The sequence below is a fragment of the Carlito syrichta genome, unplaced genomic scaffold (assembly GCF_000164805.1).
Source record: "Carlito syrichta isolate Samal-C Ts95f unplaced genomic scaffold, Tarsius_syrichta-2.0.1 Scaffold309468, whole genome shotgun sequence".
NCBI lineage: Eukaryota > Metazoa > Chordata > Mammalia > Primates > Tarsiidae > Carlito > Carlito syrichta.
Genome location: NW_007253564.1, coordinates 12,037 through 16,413, shown reverse-complemented (window position 1 = coordinate 16,413; position 4,377 = coordinate 12,037).

Genomic DNA, 4,377 nt, shown 5'->3' with positions numbered 1-4,377 from the left:
GGGGCGCGGCCGAGCGGGCCGGGTCTCCGCTGTCTCCGAGGGGCCCAGATCGCGAGGGAGAGGGGACGGGGCGGGGCTTATCCTCCGTCCCGGTGAGGTCAGACCGCCGCGGAGGAAGCGGCCGTGAAACCCGCAACGCGGCTCGGCTCGAAGAAGTGGGAGTTGGGAGGACGCCTGTGCTCCCAGGAGTTTCTGGCCCTACTGGAATGACTAAAGGAGGGGGAGGGACAGCTCTGAGGCACTTTGGAAGTGATTTTGTAATTTAGAATGAAAACAGAACGCTCTGAGCTCCACCCCACCCCAGTTAAAAAGCTAAAGCTTATTTTTTGAAAAATTGGATGATAGCAAAGTGCAATAAAAATCAAAACCAATAATTTCACTACTCGCTGCAGGCATTTTGATGTATTTCTTTATAGATTTCCTTCTCCCCAGATACACACAAGAGTCCACCTAGGGTCATTAAAAAAAATTTTTTTTGAGTCGAGGTCTCACTCTGTCTCCCAGGCTGGCGGGCAACGACACGACGACCACGTCTCACTGCAGCCTCCCTCTCCTGGGCTCAGGCGATCCTTCCACCTCAGCAGCCCGAGTAGCTGGGACTACAGGTGCGCACTACCAAGCCCGGACAATTTTTGATTTTTTTTTAATAGAGAAGAGGTTTCGCTATGTTGCCCAGGAGTCTCCAACGCCTGGGCTCAAGCAATCCGCTGGCCTCGGGCTCCCAAAATGCTGGGATTACAGGCGTGGGCTGCTGCGCCCGGTCCACCTATGTTTATTAAATCTTTTTTTTTTTATTGTAAAGTATAGCACAGTTACAAAACCAAAAATATAGCTCAATGAATTATCACAAAGTGAATACACTTGTCACCACCAGCCAGGTCAAGAAACAGAACTTGCCAGCCACCCCCAACCTCCAGGTAACAAACATAAACGCCTTCCTCTCCACAAAGCAACCACTCTCCTGACTATGGTATTCATTTTTTGGATTGTCTTTATAGTTTTATCATCCAAATGAACATACATTCATAAACACTATAGTTTAATTTGTCTGCTGTGTGTGACACTTTTAACCTTTGGTGGTTCCCACTCCATTTCCTTTTTCCTCACACCCTTTCTCCCATCTCCTTCTCCCTCCCCCATCCAAGGAAATGATGCGCCTCTCATAGTACATACATAACAGGGTTGCAGGTTGTATGTCTTTTTACTGATGATGTTGACCTCGATCTTGCGGTGTCTGTTGCGTTTCTATACTGTAAAACTACTATTTTTTTCTCTGTAATTAATAAATATCTTAGGGTCAATGCTATCAGGCTATGCAAATACTCTGTTTCTCCTCAAGCTTGCATCCACAAATTTTAGCATCCATCTGGACTGCAACAATTATTACTGTTTGCCTATTGGTGATTTTCTATTTCCCCCTTCCCTTCTGCATTTATCATTGTAATTTTCCTAAAGGAAAGAGCTGATCTTTCTCATTTACTTACATATTATGTATTTAATTATTTATTTGCATCAATACAGACGTGTGTATTTTTTAATTCATAGAAAACTGTTTTTATATTGTAGCTGGAAGTGTTCCTGTTTTGGGCATTATAAGCTCCTTCAGGTTGGCTCGTGTGTTCTTTTGACATGCCACCAACCTCTTTTGAACACTTTCTTACTTTATGGCACAAGATGTTCCAGGCTCATCTTGTATTTCCCCTGCCCCAGTAAAGGGTCGTTTCCTGTTGTTGGATTATGGTGTTCAGAAACCAAAATCTGGGTATTAGATGTACTCACTGCAATGTGATAGTGTTCCCCCTTTCCTTGGGAAACTTCCTTTCTCCAACAGAGAAAAACCAGCTCTCATTAGGTATAATATATACCATACAAATATATACTTATTATGAAGTATATCTGCAAATATATATTTATGTATGATAAATATATGTTAATATATACACGTATATGCGTGTCTGTTTCTAAATGACTAACCTATACCCCTGGGAGAAAAGACTCACTAAGAGGATTGCAAAACATGTGTACCGTTCTTTTTATCTTTAGCTTTGTCATTAGCTTTACAGTCAAATTATTGTCTTGTAAAGGGTTAGTTTTTTTCTTTCCCAAGCCCTTTACTCTTGGTTATGCCATTCATTCATACAGTTAGCTTATTTGTTACTTTTGTGTTCCATTTGTGTTCACACACACCATACACATACACAAACTCACACACACTGATTGATTTTAATTTTCTTTAAATTTTTGCATATGTGAAGCATTACCATAGTTCTAAGTGTCAGGGTTGTACAGGAGAGTATACTTATCACCTTTATTATCCAGACCCATTTCCCCATCTTTCCACCACTGCACCAACAACCCTGTAGGTAACTATTCTTTTCATTTTTGGGTTGATCCTTCATTTTTTTTTTTTTTTTTAAGTTGGAGTCTCACTCTGTCGCCCAGACTGGAGTGCAGTGGCCGCTCCCGGTCACCGCAGCCTTGACCTGCTGGGCTCCGGCGATACTTCCACTTCGGCCTTCCAAGTAGCTGGAACTACAGGTGCGTGCTACCACACACCCAGCTGATTTTTGATTTATTGTAGAGATGAGGTCTTGCCAAGTTGCCCAGGCAGGCCGCGAACCCACGGGCTCAGGCAATCCACTCACCTCAGCCTCCCCAAGCGAGGGATTACAGGCTGAGCCACCGAGCCTGGCATGGTTGATGCTTCTTGCATTCTTTTCCACAAATGGGCAGATACATGTTTATATTCTTGCATCGTCTTCTTACATAAAGGATAGTATACCATCAATACTCTTTTGTGCTTAGTTTTGCATTGTTCACTTACCATTTTGTCCTGAAAATCACTCCCTATCAGAACATTGAGATCTTCCTCAATTTTTTTACATCTACATTAGAAAGTACTGCCTAATCTAAAGTCATGAAGATTTACTCCTGTGTTTCTTCTAAGAGTATTATAGTTTTATCTCTTAGATCTCTAGCCCATTTTCAGGTAATTCTTTTTTTTTTCATAATCAATATTTTTTATTATGGTTTTGTGGAGTATCAGGTAATTCTTATATATGGTGTGAGGTAGGGGTCTAATTTACTCTTTTGTATGTGACTATCTGGATTTTAGCACCATTTTTAAAAAGACTGCCCTTTTTCCATTGAATGGTCTTCACACCTTCATTGAAAATCAATTTGCTTCTTATACTTTTTTGTTGCAATAAAATAACCATAACATAAAATTTACCATTTTAATAATTTTTAATTAAGTGTAAAGTTCTATGGCAGAACTTACAATACATTTACATTATCACACACCCATCAACATCATTCATTTACAGAATCTTCTCTAACTAAACCTCTATCTATTAATCTCTATTCCTTTCTATCAGCCTCTGGAAATAACAATTATACTTTCTGTCTCTATTAATTATAGTAGTCTAGGAACCTCTTATAAGTGGATTCATACAATATTTGTCCTTTTGTGACTGGCTTATTTCACTTAGCATAATATAGTCAAGGTCAAATCATATTGTAGCATGTGTCAGGATTTCCTTCCTTTTTAAAGTTGAATAATATTCCATTGTATGTATATAACTACATTTTATTTATTCTTTTATCTGTTGATGGACACTTGGATTGCTTCCAGTTTTTGGCTATCATGATGACACTGCTATAAACATTGGTGTGCAAAGATGTACTCAAATCCCTACTTTCAATTCTATTGATCATATACCCCAAAAAGGAACTGCTATTTCATATGGTATTTCTAAGTTTAATTTTTTGAGGAATCACCATACTGTTTTAAAATGCAGGTCAGGCATGGTGGCTTACACCTGTAATCCTAGCACTTTGGGAGGACAAGGTGGGAGGATTGCTTGAGCTCAGGAGTTCTAGACCAGTCTAGGCTAGCATACAATAAAAAAATTAGATGGATATGGTGTCTGTAGTCCCAGCTACTCAGGAGGTTGAGGTAGAAAGATCACTTGAGTCCAGGAGGTCAAGGTTGTGGTGAACCATGATTATGCCACTGCACTCCAGTCTCGGTGACAGAGTGAGACTCCCAACTCAGAAAAATGACTTTTATTTTATTTTATCTTATTTCATTTAAAATATGATCCACTCAGCAATTTGAGAGGCCAAGGCAGGAGGATTGCTTGAACCTAGGAGTTCGAGACCAGCCTGGGCAACATAGTAAGACCTTGTCTCTACAAATAATAAAAACATTAGCCAGGCATGGTGGCACACACCTGTTATCCTAACTACTTAGGAGGCCAAGGTGTAAGGATCACTTGAACCCAGGAGGTTGAGGCTGAGCTGAGCCATGAGCGTGCCACTGCACTTTAGCCTGGGAGACAGAGTGAGACTGACTTAAAAAAAAGAATCCCTCAT